This window comes from Xenopus laevis, chromosome 6L (genome assembly GCF_017654675.1).
Source record: "Xenopus laevis strain J_2021 chromosome 6L, Xenopus_laevis_v10.1, whole genome shotgun sequence".
NCBI classification, from domain to species: domain Eukaryota; kingdom Metazoa; phylum Chordata; class Amphibia; order Anura; family Pipidae; genus Xenopus; species Xenopus laevis.
The window spans coordinates 50724785-50747262 of record NC_054381.1 but is presented as its reverse complement, the minus strand read 5'-3'; the positions used below and the strand labels follow the sequence as shown (position 1 = coordinate 50747262).

The 22478-nt window shown below is 36.4% G+C and overlaps 1 protein-coding gene across 3 annotated transcripts in view; it reads right to left on the bottom strand.

Moving 5' to 3' along the window:
- rbms3.L (RNA binding motif single stranded interacting protein 3 L homeolog) overlaps window positions 1-22478 on the bottom strand; it is a 343617-nt gene that overhangs the window by 224325 nt on the left and 96814 nt on the right. The window lies entirely within an intron of this gene.

The window sequence follows — 22478 nt, the reverse complement described above, 5'->3', positions numbered from 1 at the left end:
TACTATACACGTTAACTTTTCCATAATAAATACTCCATCTATCCTAGTTTTCACATCAGAAAAAGCCAAGGTCGGCGTCAGACAAGCTTTTGCTATCACCTGCTTCGTTGCCGTGAAAAAATGTGTAATTAAGGAGTATTGGGCCCGAGAGACTGCGTCAATTCTCTTATGTAAGAGAGCATCTTCAGGCCGTTTAGGTAAATTCACTTGCAGGACTGAATATATCAGAATTATCATCTTTAATGTTTAGTTGAAATAACTGTAAACATGTTGCTTATCTATTATTGAAACTCAAAATCTGCAGTTATGTAGGTCACTGAATACAATATTGCACATTTAACCACTGATAGGTATGGGATTTTCATAATTGAATCCAAGAAAACCACACAAGCGTTGTTATTCATGGTTTTCACTAGTGATGGGCAAATTTGGGGTGTTTCTCTTCGGCGGAAAAATTTGCGAAATTCGCGTAATGGCGGAAATTTTTCGAAAGGTCTCGATTTTGATGAAAATTCGCCAGTGAAAATGCGCCGGCGTCCAAAAAAAGACACCGGCGTCCATTTTTTTTTACGGTGGCGACGTTTCGCAGCGGTTTCGTAAATTTATTCACCGGCGGCGAATTGCGCGAATTCCCCGTGAATTTGCGCCTGGCGAATAAATTCACCCATCACTAGTTTTCATCCCAGTGTTGGACTAGTTACTGGCTGTTCTATAAGTCACAATACAACATTTATACTATACACATTTTGCTAATGGAAAAATATATGCACAGTTTGAATAAATTCTGCCTGATGAGGCATTACCCCTTATAAAAAATGTAGAGAAAGGTTTATTAAAGATTGCATTTATATTTCTAATTATTCGGTTGTGTTAGAATATTTATTGAATAATTTAACATAGGCAATAAGTTCAATTTGATCAAAACTGTTATCTATCCTTGTTTCTAGTGTTCATAGATTCAAAAAAAAATCAAAACTACTATCAAATCCCTTAGCAGCCTATGAGCTATGTTTATATTTGTTAATACTTTTTCTGTTCATTTGATCAATATTGATATTGATTAATGTGAACTGCAGATGCACTTTCCTAGGCGATCGATATGAATTAGATAGAGTCAGAGGGATTCTTTCTGAATCTAATCCAATCAAATGTGTTATCACTTATAATAAATCCTACAATTGCCATGGATAGACAAATATAGTGAATTAATCTATAATGGTGTGGGAGGAATAAGAATTGAAGAAAAAAGAAAAGAATTGCTTATTATCCGCAAACTTGTTATCCAGGAACTTCCTAAATATGGTAATTCCGTTCCCCTTAGTACTTTATTTAAACAAAGAATTTATTTGACACTGATTTGCTTTCTCTTTAATAATAAGACCATACATTTTGCTTCATGTTAAGTAAGCTATCATAAATCCATGTTGATGAAAAAACTTTTACTATATTGGGTTTTTTTTCCAGTGTTTAAATATTTTAATAGATTTAAGGTATGGAGCTTCATGTTGCAGAAAGACCCCCTAATTTAGAAAACCACAGGTCCCAAACATTCTGGATAAAACTGTACATCCCATAACTCTATAATTATTTGTTATAAATGTGAGATGGATCATTTTTGTTTGTGTCTCTGAAATGGTTCATATTCTTGAGTATTCACTTTTGTGATTCCACTGAGTATTTCTGTCTTCATTTCTGTTTGTCATATTGGCTATTATACGTATATGTTTATTTGCACAAAGGCTTTTTGCTTTAGTTTAGGTCAATCATTCGGAATTAAAAACATAAATGGTCAAAGTAATAAAAGGTTTAAACATAGTCTAACAAGAACTTGGAAAGCCAGCTCCAGAACTGTGCAAAAATGACCAACTGGGAGACAATTAGAGCACAAGAGGATGAAGAGAAAAAAGAGAAAAATTGAAAAGGAGCTAACATCCATTCAACCATAGGTGAATGAGCAGTCATACTTCCTGCAATGCATCACCAGACTGGAGGAGAAAGCTGCCAGAGAGAAAATTAATAGACTTTAATAGAAATCACAGCACCTTCTATAAAAAGTAACAGAGAGGGGAGAAGAAAAGTTAGCTAAATACCCCAGCCCAAAACCCAATCAAAAAACAAATTCTTTGTAAGGCTACACATTTATTCATATCGGCCTACACGTTTCGTGTCCAAATCCAACGGCACTTCTTCAGAGCTAAGTTCTGCTCTAAGTTAGCTCTGAAGAAGTGCCGGTGGATGTGGGCACAAAACGCGTAGGCTGATTTGCATGTACATTGGCACTGTTTCACATTGTTTGCCATAATAAAGCTGCTTGTGAATAAAGATTTTCCATCCCTGCAATTACTCCGGCTGAGCACCCATGCGCTGAACCAATTGTGTGCTGAAATAACGTAATTTTACCCGAATGGTCTTTTGGAATAAAGAAAAATTTCAGCAGCTTTTTTTAGGAAATTATAAGGTTTTTTGGCCCTAAACCCAGCATGAGTTAGGAAACTCACGAAGGGTTTCCTTAAGGATTACTTGTGCCAAAAAGCATGATTAATTTTAAATAGGCCCACTGTTTTAATAGGTAAATTAAAATTTCAAAGTCATGCTTAAATGGCCAAAATGTCTGTTTTAGTGAGACACAATTAAAAAATATTTGCAAGACAAGTGAAGTGCACACATTTAGTATTAGTCCAGGCTCTCCAACACAGTTTTAAAAATGTTCATACGAAATATTATTTTTGTGCACACTACCCACAATTAATTTATGGGAACAAAGCTACGTATATTGCTAAAATGAGTTTACAAGAGCACAGCAATATTGATAATGAATGAATTTGTTCTCATTTCTCTTGACTTAATCAATGTATTATAGTGATTGACACTATCAATTCACTTATATCTGAAATCAACATCCCTGAGAACAGAAAGTCATGCAACATCAAATACAAAAGCCATCAAAAAGGTACTGCGCAGTACTAACTTCTACAGACTCGTCTGCACAGAATTACAATGATTTGGTAAGTGTTCTAAAAGCTGTTAAATAATACAGTGAAACATTGTTCTTAAGAAAAGGTCAGTGGAGGATAACTAGTTATGAATGTATGATGCTTTACACTGAGACACTTAAGGCTTACTTAATAACCACATGCTATCTATACTTTTTAAACAGCCTATTACAAAATCTAATTAAGGCTTAGAAAAGCTTTAGCTTTCTTATGCTATCATGCTAAATGACACACAATGCAGCTTAGTGGTTAAATTTATCTTGACAAAATGTCTCAGAAACATTGTTTAGGAATTTTAAGACATGGCAGTTAAGCTGAATCAGAGGTACAAGTGATCTAATATAAAATGTATACAGTATGTAAACATTCCCATAGCCCCAGATAATCCAAAATATTGTTAAATTACTAATATACTATTTATACATGCTAATTACTAGATAGCCAGTTGTTCCTTACCCCCACAGGCATAACATTGTCTCAGTAGTTGCATTTTAGAAAAATCTTGAAATACTACAAGAAAAAAACCCTGTGTTATGTTTTGGTAGCCGAGAATGAGTATGGTGCTTCGTGCAGCCATTGCACTTCAGCAGGAACTTCAACTCTAACACTTACAGTAAAGCAGTATAGAAAGTACTATGTATGCACAGTATAATTCTTGTAGACAGTCACACCAACATGTCATTCAGACTGGGGGGCCCGGGCCCATCAGGGCTGCTGTCACAGGGCCCCCCTCTGGGTCCCCTGCAGCCTGGTCCCCCCGCCGAGCCCCCCCCTGCACGGGTGACCTGCGGCAGGAAGAGAAGTACAGGAAGTGTGGACTTGGCCAGAAGGGCCCCCTATAGCAGAAAAGCATTTAGGGAAAACTTAAGAAGCAACAACAGTGAATAAAAAGGTACACATCTTAAAACAAAGTTATGCATTCTTCACATGACATAGTCCATGGTCCATTCAGGTAGTTTTCTGATGCTCTCAGTATGTCTTATAGGATCATTTTCTTTAGGCCTGTTTCGGGTAATATCAGTTCTAGGAAAAGTCCCTCATTAAATGGAGCTTCTCCAAAATCATGTCTAACAGGAGCAAGATGCTGGCATTTCATATGTATTCATCAGACAGTATGTGTATATGGTTATTGCTGGCGTTGCACTTTAAGTGGTGCAGTAAATTTGGATTGTCCTTGTTTCAGTAGTACTGGTTTCTTAACCCTGACTAGAGATCAGGCTGAAAGTGCACTTCTCTTGCACCACGTTTTCTGTCAGTATCAGCCTTGCATTTGGCTTGTTGATGTTTAATAATGTCAGTGGTACTTTGTGGAAGTTTTAGATCTGCAACATGTACCATATATACTCGAGTATAAGCCGACCCGAGTATAAGCCGAGGTACCTAATTTTACCTACGAAAACTGGGAAAACATATTGACTCGAGTATAAGCCTAGACACAACTACAGCCCTGTCTCCCAGCAGCGCACATTCCGCCAAAGCGATCCCCCCAGCAATCAACAGGACTTCTTTGCAAAGTTGATGGCGACAGAGAATTTCCGGATTACTGTGTGCATTGTCCCACTGTCCCACTACCATGTGCAGAGGGTGCTGTGTGATATTGCCATCACTGTTAATCTTTCGTATAACCAACAGAGGGCGCTGTGTGATATTGCCATCACTGTTAATTCTTCATATAACCAACAGAGGGCGCTGTGTGATATTGCAGTCACTGTTATTCTTTCATATAACCAACAGAGGGCGCTGTGTGATATTGTAGTCACTGTTATTCTTTCATATAACTAACAGAGGGTGCTGTGTGATATTGCAGTCACTGTTAATCTTTCATATAACCAACAGAGGGCGCACTGTTATTCTTTCATATAACCAACAGAGGGCGCACTGTTATTCTTTCATATAACCAACAGAGGGTGCTGTGTGATATTGCAGTCACTGTTATTCTTTCATATAACCAACAGATGGTGCTGTGTGATATTACAGTCACTGTTATTCTTTCATATAACCAACAGAGGGTGCACTGTTATTCTTTCATATAACCAACAGAGGGCGCTGTGTGATATTGCAGTCTCTCCCCAAGCGAACTGTTGGTATAGGAATGATTAAAAGTGACTGCAATCTCAGCTACTGCCCGCTGACTCGAGTATAAGCCGAGGTAGACTTTTTCAGCACATTTTGGATGCTGAAAAACTCGGCTTATGCTCAAGTATATACGATAACTTAACTTTGTCTGCCATGTAGTAAGTCAGCTGGTGATGCTTGGGTTGTTCCATGGTGAGTCGCACTGTAGTTATGTAAGAACTCTGTTTTAAATACTTTCAAAGGTTTCCCAGTAAGATTTTCTTGTTTGTAGGGCTTCTTTCAGACTTCTGTTGAATCACTGAATTTCTCCTTTTACTTGCGGGTACACTGAAGATTTTCTATGCACAACATTTTTCTCTTTCTCAGAAAGAATTCAAACTAAGAGACAAACTGTGGTCCATTGTCTGATATTAAAGTAGAACTAAGGCTTAACTAAAGAAGTAATATAGAAATGCTGTACATTATGTTGTGGGCTTCTGTACTAGCCCAAGGCAACCACAATACTTTGCAGTAAAGATCTGTGCCTCTGAAGATGCCTCAGTTGCTCCCCATTTTCTTTTCTGTTAATTCACTGCACATGCTCTGTGCTGCTGTCACTTACTGAGCTTAGGGGCCCGCTCACAATATACAATACAGTAATAGCAGTTACCACGTCGGAATCCATTGCTGGCCACCAGTATAGTTTGCTAGCGTAGTTTTGCTTCCTATAGCCAGATGAATTTTCACTCAAGCAAACAATCGTTACTCCGCAAATTCACTAATGTGCGAATTTTACAGAGCATTACCTCTTTCGCCAGAGTTTTCTTTGCCAACTTAGACCTGGCGAACTGATAAGATGAAGCTACATCCTCCTCAATCTTATGTCAGTGACATCATATCCTGTATGCCGAAAAGTCATAAAAGTTCTAAAAAAAACACTTGGGCATTTTTTCATATTTTAAAGTGGGATTGTCTTCAAAAGTTCTACTGTAACAATTAAATATTTTTGTGCTAACATTTTTTTAACCATTTGAGGATGATACAGTAAACCTGTAAGTAAGAATGCTTCCCATTATTGATTTACAGCACGGGAAGATTAGCTTTTATGATGGTAGGCACATGGGTTTCCTGTTCAGAGAAGGAAAGGGACACAACAATGCTGAAACAATCAGACTTTGCCTTTACTTTAGTTATATAAAAATTACTTAAAGGGGTTGTTCACATTTGCGTTAACTTTTATTATGATGTAGAGAGCGATATTTGAAGACAATATGCAATTGCTTTTTTATTTTTTTATTATTATTATTATTCAGCAGCTCTCCAGTTTGCAATTTCAGCAGTCTAGTTGCTAGAGTCCAAAATACACTAGCAACGATTCACTGATTTGAATAAGAGACTGGAATATGAATAGGAGAGGGGCTGAATAGAAAGATGAGTAATAAAAAGCAGCATTAAATAAATTGGTAACCTTACAGAGCATTTGTTTTTGAGATGAGGACAGCAACCCCATTTGAAAGATGGAAAGAGCTGGAAGAAAAAGTCAAATAACTAACAAAATTATAAAAAATAAATCACGAAGACCAACTAAAAAGTTACTTAGAATTAGAACACATTAAAAGATATCAAACTCTCTGTCAGTCAAGCCACACAGCTTACTTCCAAATCAAATTAACTGCTGCACTTTCCTAAAACACTGCCTTTTCTCACAGGTCCCTTGGAACGCTCTCTTTCTGTCTCAAGATTAGGCTCAGGCATCCTCTCTCTCTCTCCCTCTCTCTCTCTAACTCAGCCTGTCACAAGAAGTATAGGATCTTTTATCCAGAATGTCTGGAAACAAGCATAGAGCACTCCACTCCACAACAAAACCCTTTGGGATCATATTTTATGGACTTTTCTGATGAACGGTTATTCTCTGCTAAATTGTAAGTGCAATATACTGTAGCTTTATTTGAATAAAGGTGCTGATACAATTTTACGCGGCAGCAGCTTGCCCCTTCTTTTATGTTTATTTGATCAGTAAATGCTACCTTCTGATTGGCTGCCATTGTGTACTGCTCATGGGCTACCAATGTGAAGTCATGCTGTTTAGTTAGGATGAAGTGCAAGGTACAGTTTTATTACTACAGAGAAAGACTCTCTGGGAGATGGCCTTTCCATAATTCAGAGGTTTCTGGATAACAGTTTTAGTGATAAGGGGTCCCAATAATACCAGATTTTTACAAAGCAAACAATCGCTGCATTCCAACAAAACTTTGTACCAGCTAACAGCTAAATGTCAGCAAAGAATTAGCAAAAAATTAACAGAGGCTGAGGCACAGTATTGCTCAGTATTAAACAAATCTTTATAATTAAAATCCTTATCAAATTAAACATAAAGATCCAATTTCTATTTTTTATTAAAGCATTCATAGCTGTTTTAAGCTCATTTAAAAATCTCAGCTGTCAATCAAATATTGTCTCTGGCATAGAGGCGGGGCAGACAATTACTTTCACTTTCCATTCAGCACTTCCTAGATGTCACTGCTCTCCCCACATTCCCCCGTTCTCTTCACCATTTAATTGTGTAGCCAGTGCATGGGGATGGACATCAGGTCCACAAACAAAAAAGATTCTGAGATGATACAAGGCTTGCCTTAATAACATTGTCCACAAAATGGCTCCTGACTGCTTGTTATAATTATGAATCCCCAGACTGAAGGAAACAAGATTCAGATAATTTATATAGTGTAATTAAAGTTAATTTTGCTTGACTAATGTGATAAAATAGGATTTGGAATAATTTTTTTGGGTCCCCTTTAACATGTTATTCATAAAATTATTACTTTTAATAAAAAGGAATGTGTGTTCCTCCATGTTTTTATACATTTGACATGAATAAGATTTATTACACCATAAGCCAACATTGGGACAGTTAATAACATTATTAAAGAATAACATATTAAAGGAAGAATATAACTTAGAAATAAATAAGTGTATAAACACAGCTTTGGTCCACAGTCTAACATACTTGATATTTTTTTTATAAGACCATAATTCTCTTTCTTCCTATTTCTATATATTTAGAAAATATATAGCCATAAGTTATCTGTACTAAAAGTAACCCAAAATTCCAGAGGAAATCTAAAATACTTGTATGTATGTACAGACCAAAATGCGTCTAAGAAAATTCTTTGTTACCCGTTACTATACACAGTATAAACTCCACAAAACGTTAATTATAACAGACCATTTCAGAAATATCAAAATCCTGCAGTGAATATTCTAAAGAATAGATGATTAACATATTCATTCCTTACCTGAACAATAGTTTAAAAAAGCCAAAATATGGTAAAGTGTGATAAGATTACCTGATGCAATATAACACATTCAGCACCACCTTTTTTTTTTACCTTTTAGCAGAGTTGAAAGCAGAGACAGTAGAATATGTATGTGGTCTCCACATAGGAAATGTAAATTTAACCTAACAAACCCCAGTAAAATAAAATACAAAATTCAGTAGGTTGGAGCAGTAAATGTAGTGTGACATTACATTAATTTAAAGAATCCATCACTGATGGTGAAGAATAACTGTGCACATTTCTTAGAAATTGCATATTTCTTAGAAATATCCTAACTGCATATTTCACTGAAATTGCCTCGATTCCATATGTATGCTGCTGCATTATCAGCATGAGAGGTGAACCTCCATGGACTTCTCTCATTGCACTCCCAAGAAAAACAGCTTTAACTGAAATACAATTAACAGAATTATATACATTTCTTTTTACCAGTATTTTATCAGTCATCTTGCTGTTTTCTATGTAATTTCTGGGAGAGTGGGCATAATGGGGTTAAAGCGCTAATTTTTTCTTACAATGCTAGAAAGCTATAAGTAGGCTGGAAGTAGTGCTGGAAATATGTTTTTGTCTGCATTGTTCACAGAAAAAAAGAATATAGTTTTGCAGAAAGACCAGGCAGGGATTTTCATTTGATGATTTTCTTGAAATAAGTTGATTATTGGTCGATTAAGGGGTTGTTCACCTTTGAGTTAACTTTTAGGGGCAGATTTATCAAGGGTCGAATTTCGAGGGTTAATAAACCCTCAAATTCGACCCTCGAAGTAAAATCCTTCGAATTTGAATATCGAATTGGAAGGATTTTAGCTCAAATGCTTAGATCGAACAATCGAATAAAAATCGCTTTGATCGAACGATAAAATCGAACGATTTTAAGCGATCAATCAGAGGATTTTTATTTGATCAAAAAAAGCTTAGAAAAGTGCTAGGGAAGGTCCCCATAGGCTAACATTGCACCTCGGTAGGTTTAAAGTGGCGAAGTATGAAGTCAAAGTATTTTTTAAAGAGACAGTACTTCGACTATGGAATGGTCGAATAGTCGAACGATCTTTACTTCAAATCATTCGATTCAATCGAATTTGACCAATTCGATGGTTGAAGTACCCAAAAAATACTTCGCAATTCAAATTTTTTTCCATTCTAATTCTTCACTCGAGCTTAGTAAATCTGCCCCTTAGTGTTTTTAGAAAGTGATATTCTGAATCAATGTGCAGTAGGTTTCATTTTTATTATTTGTGGTTTTTGAGTTATTTAGCTTTTTATTCAGCAGCTCTCCAGTTTGCGATTTCAGCAATCTGGTTGCTAGGGTCAAAATCACCCATAATAACTATGCTTTGATTTGTATAAAATACTGGAATATAAAGATAAATAATAAAAAGTTGAAATAACGATACTTTTTTAGCCTTACAGAGCATTTATTTTATAATTTATTGTGGATTTTATACTGATTGGCTTTGAGATATATGTATAAATATATATATATATATATATATATATATATATATATATATATATATATATATATATATACACACACACACAAATATATATATATATACTTGTAGAAGGTACTTCTTGGTGCAAAGAAATAGTGAAAAAATGATAAATGGGCATGAAATTCTATAAGGAATGCATTATGTGCTCAAAAGGTTATTCACTTATTCCCAAAGTATCTTGCGGTTTTCTTAGGAAAGCTGCATTTAAACAAATATACAACATCTACCCTTTAGTCTGATTCTGAAGTTAGCCCATGATATGCAATTCTACAAATGACTTCCTGATTTCCTCAGTTCTATATTTTTATTACAAAACAAAATTCTATTTGCAATGAATTGACTCTCAGAGCGCTGCATTTTTTAAGTTACAGTATTTTCAGTTCTCTTACATTCAGTGCTATGTGATAGAAAACTATCCCTTTTGTAATTAAACAGGTACCTGTAAAATAATGCAGTATGCATTCTCTAGAATAATAACCACTTACGTTTATACAAAATTTCTGTATGCTGTCTAAATATTTATTAACTATTTTTGACAGGTCTAAAACATTATCATTTGAAGATACCATGTGAAACAAGCGATTTGAGTCTGCAATATTTAATGTATGTATTATCCAAGATTTATTGTTAGCAAAAAAATACATTTGATAGAATGGAAATTGAGCCTTGTCAACAATGGCTTAAATATAAGCAGAACCCGCAGCTGTTGGGGGGTCTAAGTCTGCTTCCTCTATGTAGAGGATGTCAGTGGGTGTCACGGGTGACCTATGGCTTATGCTAAACAGTGATGGGCGAATTTGGGCGCGAAACGGCGCAGGCGAAAATGTGCCGGCGTCAAAAAAAAATAGGACGCCACCTTCTGTTTTTTTTGGACACTGGCACATGTTCGCCTGCGTCGCTTCACGCCCAAATTCGCCCATCATTGTGAATTTTCGATGCGGTTTCGTGAATCAAGGGAATTTGCCGCAAATTTGCGCCTGGCGAATAAATTCGCCCATCACTAATGCTAAATTGTGGGTCACCTGCAATTTTTTTGTGTATTGCAGGTAACTCCCTGCCCTCTGCTGCCAGGCGATATCCCCCATTTTTGTGCAGATAGACCGAAATTAAAATTTTGAAGGGCAGATCCGATCTTTTAGGTGGCTGTTAAGCCAATTTTTCTTAATAAAAAAAAAACACAAAACTCCACCACTACTTATAAAAGCAAAAATACGATTATTTTTAATAATCAGAGATACTCTAACCCATGGCATATGGTCTCAGCATTGGAAGGAAGATTACCATCTAAAAGTATTTTGAAAATGAATTAAAATACAAAGGGCCAAATTTAATTTGATGAGAAAAGCTTATCTCACTGTTTATCACATGAAAACTCTGTTGTTACCTGTTGTTTTACCTGTTGTAGTCTATGGGGGAAACTGGAAACTAAAGACAAAACATTTTTTCTCCTCAAATTGCATCTCGCCCATAAGTTTTCAGGTGATAAACCATAAAATAAAATGGTTTCATGGAATTGAATCTGGCCCAAAAACACAAAATCACAGACCCATGAGTTTGACATCAGTAATATTTTTTTTAAAAAAAATAGCATTGGCATGTATTCAGAAATGTCTTTGGTTTTCTGAAAACATTAATAGGAAATTGGATAAAGTGCAATGGTTGACATACCGCATGTCTCATACTCCTCCTTTTAAGTTGTAATAGGGGAATGTATTATGTTTCAATAACGGAAAAAATTCTTTCATCACAAAGTTTGCGAACAAATTACTTTTTCGAACATTTGCAGCATATGTAATTAAATTTTGCAACCACAAAGTCCTTTAAGTGACAGAATATGTAACTAAATTCCAGAGCAGGTGTTAACACTAAACCTTTGCTTAGAGAAAATGCACAATGTAATATTTGCCAGTCATTGATTTTACATTGGGAGCAGTGCTAAACATTCTCAAAGACGCCATTACAAATAACACTTGCAAACTTTTAATTAAATTCCCCCTTAAGTGTTTTTGGGCAGGGGCTTCTTTTTCCTTTTTTATTGTAAATTGGTTATTTTTTTCATGTAAATTTGTATGTTTAATGTATACAATGTATATAAGAGAAAAGGGGCGCTTATTTGTTTAAAGCAGATGTGTGTAGAGATAAATATTGTACATGAATATAGTCCTGGGTGGATGGAGAAAAGAAGAGAACAAAGGGGTGGAAAAATAAGGTACTCCAAAGTTAAATACAAATGGTTCAATATTCCAAGGGATTATTTACTGAACCTCAAATTTATCTGGTCAGGCTTTTTGGGGAAAAAACATGATTTTTTTTCGTGGAAAAAAACGAAAATTTTTAGATTTATTATTCCCTGATGCTGCTAAAAGCCATAAAATCCACCATCTCAGACCTGTCGAGGTCCTGTATAGGTCAATGGGAGAGGCAGCAATCTCATTTTGAAGTTATCATGGTCTGTGCCAGATTTAGCCTGAAAATCCTTGAAATTCAGGAAAATTCCAAAATCAAGCGATTCCGGAAAAATCAGACAAAATCAGACGATTCGGATTTTCACACGATTTTTTTGGGTTAATTGATAAATAAGGTCAAATCAGGCATTGGAGTATGGTTATGGGTTTTTTCATTTAAATTATAAAATAAATTCAGATTTTAGTAAATAACCCACCAAGGATTAAACACAAATGGTCCGATAGCTCCAACAAGTGATCCACATGGGGTGTTGCCTGCTTAATCTGCTGGTCTCAAGCAGGCAAAGTCTACAAATAATCATAAAAGAGGCAAGCTCTCATGGTTTATTGCACTTACAATTTAGCAGAGTATGATCATTCATCAGAAAAGTCCAGTGTCCCTACACTCAAGGGTAATAGTGAATACGGCACTAAACTAACCTTGAGAAAGTCAGGACACTGACAAAACCTGTTGGGAACATATTGTATGGACTTTTCTGATGAACAATAATTCTCTGCTAAATTGTAAGTGCAATATACTGTAGCTTTATGTTTATTTGTTCAATGTATACACCACTTATTTATTTTACAGAGCAACAGAATATGTTGGAGCTTTATAAATACATTTTAATAATACAAATAGTAAATTGAAGAAGAAGAATGATGTGTATCTGCTATGTGTTTAGTAGGACTGGCTCCTGTGGGGACTTATAGCAGTGGCAGAGGGGGGTCAGCATGAACGTCATTTAGGATAAGATGTGGAAAATGCTTATCTGTGTTCGTAGATACGCTTGAAAACCCAGCTTGACATTCAGTTGGGATTTGAGGTAAAAACATGTATATATATGCTGTTTTAGATGTTCTGGAACTGTGTCTGAATAACTCATATACCGTGTATAATGATGAGTGAAACTGGCCCGTTTGAATTTGCCGAAACATTCACAAAATTTGAAAAGCAGAAAATTTGTAGAATCTGAAAAAAATTTAATTAAACTTTTGCCAAATGCATTTGGCATTTTTCTGTGTTTATTCCCAACACAAAACTGTGTGTGTTTCCAGCAAAACAAAATGCATTGTGCAGAATCGTGAAAATACTGTAACAGCTGAAAAAAGTTTTCTCATCCCTACTTATCCCTACTTATGTATCAATATTTTTGTATATTTTTCCTCACTTTTAATCACAAACTATTTTACAGACCTTTATAAATATATGCATCAAAAACATTCTGTAGAATATTTGTTGACATTTGATTTTTGTATCACCCCAAGCAGAATGGATTTGCAAGACAAGCTTCATTTGGTTCATCTCTAGCAGCGAAAGCAAAAAGAAATGCTTTTGATGAAGTAGAGTCAAAACATGAAAAGCTGTAACTATTAGCTCACAGCAGTTTCAGGTCCATATATACTAAAATTACCTCTCTCGGCTGGCAGTTAAAGATCTGTTTGACAGTGAAATGAATTGCACAGGTGTTTCACTTTAAATCTTCATTAAAATATTGTCTATTTTGGACACTGTCGATTCCTCCTTAGAACTAAGCAGAATGTGCTCCTCTTTTGTAGCTCTAATCTCCTCTCAAGGACTTTGATGTTCCTTTTCAGTTTCCTGCAGGGCCAGTTTCATCAAAGTAAGAGAAAAGTCAAGTAAAATTGGAGCTATTTTATTTCAAGCTCTAAATGCTTTGTAACATAGGATATTTGTTTTTAATCCATACAATATTCACTCGGACTTAAAAACTAGCAATGATGTTGCATTAGATCAAGGGGTAATGTTTTAAAGGATGCAAAAGACGTATGACCTTTATAATTATATTCATTCAACCACTCTCTACACGTTTTGTATTGAGAGTAATGAACATGTATTTATAAAGCAACAACATATCCACAGCTCTGTACAAAGAAGGCTTTATACATAGGGATGTAGCGAACTGCCGATTTGGTGTTCGCGAACGCCGTTCGCGAACACCGGCAAAAAATGCGAACGTTCGCGAACAGTTCGCGAACTTCGAACACCCGCTAAAATCGTTCGATTTGAACGATCGAAGGATTTTAATCGTTCGATCGAACGATTTTCATTCGAATCGAACGATCGAAGCATTCGATCGAATGCTTTTCATTCGATCGAATGCTTACAATCGTTCGAACGAATGGAAATCGTTCGTTTTTTAGCGGTCGAAGGAATTCGAATGGTCGAATGGTCGAACGATTTGTATTCGAATCGAACGCGAACTCAAAATGCGAACGACGTTCGCGAACATTCGGCGGACGCGAACGGTCGAAGTTCGCGTGAACAAGTTCGCCGGCGAACAGTTCGCTACATCCCTATTTATACATTAAACATACATATTATATACAAACACTGATCAGTACAGGAGTTGGAGAGGGCCCTCTTCATTAGAGCTTACAAACTAAAAGTACTGTTTTCCATTAGAAATAAAATAAGAAAAAAACGACTAATCATTCCTAATGAGACCTAAGTTAGTCCCTGCAATTAGGTGTTCTCATGGCACTGCATTCAGAATTGAACTCTATAGATTTGGTTTACTCAAGCAGAATAACAGTAACACCTTAATACATCCGTTATTCTGTAAGCTTATTTATCAATAAAGGAGCGATGTGGCTTTTGAGAAGTGTCCAGTATTTTTGAATCCTGCTTGCCTTATTAATACAGCCTGTACATACTTCTAAATGGACATATTCTGTTTTTCAAATGGTTTACAATGAAATCTTGCCTGCTTTTACAGAACCGGGTACACTGTAGAATTTTTACCATAATATTTATTTAGCTTGGCTGATTAAGCAGGTCATTTATCAATTATTTCTGCCAATCATGTTTTCTTAACTTACAGACAAATGCTACCACGCCTCTCGGTTTCCCATAGAAAACAGATGTCTTCATAGTGAGTGGTAAGCGGATAAGCTTTTGTTAAATTTTGTGTGTGAGTAGTGAAGTGCATACATAATTTAATACAGGCTCCTGAAATTCTCTCAGCTGGTGGAGGTACCCTGTAGTGTTCTGCAAAGCACTTAATGGGACCTGAAGTGCATCATTTCCTATCTAATATTTCCAAGCATGGCTGAGTCTTTGGCACATGGAACTGTAAAAGAAATGAATACTTTATTAAAGACACATTTATCCGTAAACTGTATTTGTATTAAAGAGTCTTTGCTTTCCTCTTTAGAGTTGTGTCTTACTCTGAAAAGTTGTACCCTGCCTTTAAAAGCCATTGTTCTCTGTCATTGCCTATACTAATGGAGAATATATAACTATATGCATGTTCATGTATGAGACCTACATACAGATGATACATCAGCTAAAATGTATGTTTTATTTTAAATCAAAGCAATTTGACATTATAAGTGCTGATTTGGGTGTAAACAATTTCACCAGCACTATTGAACCATCTTCCTTTCTAGGATTTTGCAAAAGCTGGTGTCTCTTTTGCTGCGCAACACCTTTGCCATTTTCATTGACGATTCTTCTGATTGTTTGACTATCCTTGGACTGCTTGGTGCATGATGCAGCAGAGCCCTGTATTTACTGCCTGCCTAGGGCAAATATTAAGTGCAGGGCACCCATCAGTGATGTTCTCTGCACCTTCAAGGTGGATGAGCAAAAGGTGGAAAGAGGAGCAATGCCCTGGACACAAGTGCTGATCAAATGAACACTAACAGTCATGATTTTGTTCCACATGCTGTTGCACTTGCATCCAGGACATATGTAAATGGCCCATAAAGACTTAATTAAGACTTTTTTTTTACTCAGAAACCTGATGTTAAGGTTTACCAGGAATAGCACTCTATATAATCTAAAAACCATTGGTTACTTACAAAAAGGGTGAGTTTTTTTAATTCCTATTCCTTGGTATCAACAAAAAATATACAACTGATTTCCACATATCAATCAGTTAATCAGACCGCCTGCAAAACTAATTGAAGATCTTAAATTATCTGGAAATCTGTCAGGGAAGAACTAGATGCCCTAAGATGACAGCACCGGTTGGCAATTTATTCTGTATTTTACCAATATGCCTACCAGCTCTGTATCTTTGTTTTTAACAAGATTGTCAGGAGTTCTGCAGTTTCCCAGATTTAATGATGGCCTAAAAATGCAAAATGTTGTAAAACAATTATAATAGGCTGATTAGGATGTGAATGCTAAGGAATCAACAGTAGTGCTTACAGGAAATGGAGCATGGCACCAAGAAAAAGAAAATCCAAAGATATCTATTCCCTACCAAACTCCAGAAATTATTTACAAATGTATAGGGGACAGTGCCAGAATGTCATTGGATCAAGATGTCAATACAACATATTAAATGAATTAATATAATTTAGTAGGAGTCTGTGGTACCTTTTAACTTTTCAGGTTTAGCCAATCAAAGAAGAGATTGGGGTAAAATATTAAAAGCACAAAATCTGCCCAGGTTTAGCAACTTTAGAAACAGTGGAACCTGCTGATTGGTTGCTGTGAACTACTAAACCAGTTATAAACGTTGCACCTTTTATTATATTACCCCGAAAGTCTCACTCGATTAATAACAACATTGACAATTTTCTAAAGAACAAAGGGAATTCATTAAATGGTGATGGTGGTAAAATGGAGCAGTGAAATATTGGAAATATTTTTTCAATTCATAATTATCAGCTGCATATGATCGCAATTGTCAAGCCAGCTCGAGAGTGCATTGCGGGTTGGCGGTTTTGGAAAAGGGCAACCACTGTAAAATGATTTGGCACTAACAGCAGAAAAAAGAATATGGAAGTATGTGAAAAAGGCTGGTGAGAGCACCGCACAGGGTGAAAAAAAATGTGCTTAATGCAACTGATGCGTGGTCCATGAGTAGTAGTATTGACTGTTGTGATCGTATGGCTGATAATTGTGAATTGAACTGATATTTCTGATACTTGGCCCTTGGAGTCGAGCCTGATATGGAAATGAATTGAGAATTACCTTGGTGTGATTTGATGTGGAATGGGATTAACACTTCCCAGAGCTAATGGCAGCACAATGATCTGTGTCAGCATAACGTTATCTAGTGCCGAATGAACTGCAAATCTCATCCTTTGGCCTATGGTGTAATGAACCTGCTAAATATTTTTTGAATGTGATGATTGAGCTACTCATATGAATACTTCCACTTCCTATAACTGTTGACAAGGGGACAGTTAATAATGTCCAGATTATTAAAAACTGGCCAATTTGGACACATTGGGTGCATTTCATGTGGTATAGGTTATGGTGAGAGCTCCACCAGATTTTGTAGTCTTTTGTGGAGTAACATTTTAAACGATATTTGTTGGATTGTATGTCCTAAATGCAATTTATGAATAAAATGATTTTTAATAATGATATCCTAGAGCAGTGATCCCCAACCAGTAGCTCGTGAGCAACATGTTGCTCACCAACCCCTTGGATGTTGCTCTCAGTGGCCTCAAAGCAGGTGATTATTTTTGAATTTCAGGCTTGGAGTCAAGTTTTGGTTGCATAAAAACCATGTGTACTGCCTTACAGACCCACCTGTAAACTGCCAGTCCGCAACCAATAGCCAATCACAACCCTTATTTGGCACATTTTTCATGCTTATGTTGCTCCCCAACTCTTTTTACATCTGAATTTTGCTCACAGGTGAAAAGAGTTGGGGATCCCTGTCCTGGATAGTGCTGGTTAACAGGCTCTTTTTTTGTTGCTTATGACCTAAATTAAGTTTTTTTGGTGAGTTATTCAAATAAGCCTGAGCACAAGAAATCTATCTATAATTACAGATTCTGTAAAGCTTTTGAGAGTTTCTTTTGCATATGCTACAGTGTGATACAAAACAGTTGTTTGTTCTAAATTCCATAATCTTTTTCCAAAACCTTAATGAATAGAATTATGTATTTTTATCCTGGATAGACAGGAGTTGTATTATAAGGGGCGGGACACAATCTAATGTAATTATGACATCTTCCTATTCTGCAAAAAGAATGAACAGACAAGATTTTTAAGATGAGTTATCTCCTAGTTCAATTTTGAATTCCCCCTAGACTTCTGTTGAGTTTTCATGTTATAAAGGTTGAGATTTTCTCTTTGAATCACTGCAATACAAGTATAATATACAGCATATGATGAATGGCTCCATATCTTAATATAAGCTGTTTGATATCACATATTGTAGAGTATTCTATCTTTAAACTGTCTTTCTGAATTTGTCTCATGATCATGACAAATATCTGTGGACTAAAAAATGAAAATTATTCCACTTGCTTGCTCATAGATATTTATAATGTACTGTAAGTCACAATCCCACGTTTTTGTATCTGAAAACAATGTGGAATGTAAATGAAATGATTGCTAGAAAAAGTGGTCAGAACCAAAGGGTAGTGGTTTAAATTCTTCTCTTGTAATGTCATATGGGACAAATGTATCAAATATTGAACTAGGGAATCTTGAAGGATCCCCAATTGTTCTTCATTTTTAGCATTTAGCAAAACTTTATCACTGTCAGGAACATTTCCCTGGATGCAATGTTTTCCACAAACAAATACATTTATCAAAGAATAGATCTGTATCAATTTGTTAGAATGTTTTTGGCTGCATTGGCCAGTCAAACACTATTCTGTCTAATGTGTTAGTAGTCAGTGTAGCTCAGTGGCAGGGCTGAGAGCTTTCACCCATCTGAATCCTTATTCCCTCATGCAGAAGTATATGGGAAAAAATTAGGATTCATACTTCCCGTTTTCAGCTTAAATCAACAAGGGCTTGGGCTTGAGCATGCTCAGTTTACTCCTCTCCCCCTCCCTTCTCCACTCCCTGCTGAGTTTAGAGCTATGAGTGAGCAGGGAGAGATTTAGGGAAGAAAGTGATGTCACAGCAAGCTAATATGGCAGCTACTATCCTTCACAGAGACAGTGTCTAAAGCTATTTACTCAGGCATGGAAAAGCATTCTAAAGTATAAAAATGGTGTTCTAGCTTGCACGAATGTGGCTAATCTATTGGCAATAAACTGCCTTGCTAGCTTTTCTTCTCCTTTAAAGCTGTTGAAGTGCTTATGTCAGTGACTTTACACATTAACATAGCATTGGTCTTGGACAGAGCACATAGATTTCCAAAATCCAGAAAAGCTCCAGCAGTGGCATCACAAAATGTCATCAAGACCATCTATAAATACAAGACATGGCAGAACATGCAAGGTGTGGCATGGAGGGAAGCTGACTACTACAACATTGTTTCAGTGGAACATGCAACCATGATCTGCAGCAATATACAGACAGAAATGGTTTCAATAATACATTTACAAATGTCTTTAAAATAATTTCAATTTGTAATTAACATATATTGGGAAAGTCGCTTCAGAAGAAATGTTTTTCATTATGCAAAAGTTAATATTTGGGTTTACAAATGTTAGAAAAAATGTTCCCTTTAAGGAGTACAGGTATAGTATCTGTAATCTGGAAACCCATTTTCCATAAAGCTCCACATTATGGAAAGTCCGTCTTCTATATACTCATATACTATTTACTATATATACTTTTAGGGTAAGGCCAGACGAGGAGATTCGGGGAGATTTTGTCGCCTGGCGACTTATCGCCACGTCTTTTGCGCGACTATCTCCCCGAACTGCCTCAGCGTTTTTTCCCCATAGGCTCGAATGAAAAGTCGCCTGCGCTAATGCACATGCGGCGATGCGTTTTCAATAGTCGCCCAAAGTTGCCTCACTGAGGCAACTTTGGGCGACAATTGAAAATGCATCGCCGCGTGTGCATTAGCGCAAGGCGATTTTGCGCTGTAGCCTATGGGGAAAAGACAGGTCGGGGAGATAGTCGCGCAAAAGACGTGGCGATAAGTCGCCAGGCGACAAAATCTCCCCGAATCTCCTCGTCTGGCCTTACCCTTAATCAAGAAATTCCGAATTTTGAAACATTTCTCTCTTTAATAAATAAACAGCACCCTCCGCTTGATCCAAATTAAAATGTTTTTCAGTAGATTTAAGGTATGGAGATCCAAATTACAGCAATACCCCTTATCCAGAAATCAATCTGGATAACAGGTCCCATACTTGTATTCTATATTCTTATGCTGCTGTCCCTTTCAATTCTGCATTCTATTTGAGTGCATGAAGCATAAATAATTATTTAAAAAAGATGAAATAGCTTTAATGTCTAATACTACTGGTGCAAATTGACCATTAAACAATTCTTTCCATAATAATCAGAATAATAATCCTTCCCTATATAATAGATTTTTATGTATACACATTGTGGATCATGAATGATGATAAAAACTCTTCCCTAGATAAAACGACTAGACTGGCACTGCCACTGCAAACAGATCACACACAGCTTCCAATCATTATAACGTTTTATTAACATATCTACAGCAGTTCTAGTCAGAGCACTTTGCTTTACACATCGCTGTATAGCTAATGGTATTTTGTCCTTAAACAAACAACATTTAGAGGAATGAGTAGGAAGTTAGGCAAATAAAATAGAAATTTAAATTGCACTAAAATTCAATAGTATGTTAAACAAACTGCCATCCTTCACTACAGTATTAGCACTGTTTCATGTATAAATAATCTTGTGAGTTGTTTTTTGAATTTTGTGAGACTTTCATAAATAAAATATGTAAATATGATTTGTATTTCTTTGTCTTGTGCAAAGGCACAAAATGTAACATTACCTAGAATAGTTATCTCCAGCAATTCCACATTCCATTTAAACAATGAAAACAGTGGCTCCCAAAGTGTGGATTCCCCACCTCGGGGGAGGCCCAGTCTCAATGCAAGGCATTCCTGTTTGTTGCCCTAGAGGCTCCTGTAAGCCTCTCTTTAATGTTAATTATGGTGATATTTGGGGTGAACATGCACTAAATATTCTTGGAACTGTGACTGAATGGCTGACACCATGAAGTTTTCACATGTGTGACCTTGTTATGAGAAAAAAAGGGACCCTGACCAAAAGTTAAATATGTTGAATCAAAAAGATCCAAAAAAAACTCTGCAGCTCTAGCAGGTGTTGGCAGGCCCGGATTTTTGGAAAGGCCACCAAGGCCCGGGCCTAGGGTGGCAGGATTTTAGAGGGCAGTATGCTGCCCAACCACATCCACATTTATTTGGAAGCTCTAGTGCTGCTCATGAGATACAAATTTCTTTTTAATTTCCTGTGCACCAACCCCCAGTGCTCCTGACCTGAGGATGAAAATTTGCTCATGTGCACGAATTAAGGGGAGGGGACAGGGGTGATGAACTGCAGGGGGCCTAGGGGTGCCCACTCTGTAAATCCAGCCCTGGGTGTTGGACACTATTGGGGGAATGTAATAAAAGTTGGTAACGGAAAAAATATTTGCAATGCAAGAAGTTATGCCTTTGTGCGAACAAATTTGCCTTTGCGCGAATTTAATATAGCTTTTGCAAACCCGGAAACTGTTTAGTGACCTCTTCGGATAGGGGAAGAAGGTTTGTGAATTGTATAGTTTGCGCCAGTGCGCAGTGAATGTAATAGAACTTCTTACTGAAAACATGTTATGTTTGCTCGACACCTTCAAGCACTTCTTAAAAGTGGCCAATGCACAATTAAAATTTGCAATGCAATATCAGTTAAAGGAAAAGTATTACATTGCGAAATGTGAATTTTTATTCTTATTTGTGCAAATTGTTGTGCTCTTTGAAACTTTTTTTTACATTCCCCTATATGCCTCTCAACAGAAAAGGCTGAAAAGGCTGGTGCTTCATGGGCAAAAACACAATGCTTTGTACCTGGTCTTTGCACTTAGCATCTTGTGCCCTAATGACTATTTAACTCAAGTGATAAATTAAGTGTAAAAAAAAAAGCTCTAAGGGGGAATGTAATTAAAAGTCACATGTGTTATTTAAAATGGCGCCTTTGCAAATGTTTAGCACTGCTCGCAATGTAAAATCAGTTGTTACGTAACTATATCTTTGGTCTAAACCATGGATTTTTAAGACTTTTTAACTTGTACTCATGCTTTTAGAGAAAATTAGCTTATTCTTGGTTTCAAAAACTGCTAAACCACTAAAATAATAGTGTTGATAAATGGCCTCCATATGTAGCCCAAGGAAATAACAACATGGCTGTAAGAAGCCCGAGGGAAGGGAGGGTGGAGCATTTAATACTTTTAGAGTAAGCAAAGGATGTCCTTTCTCTGGGTCTTCAAT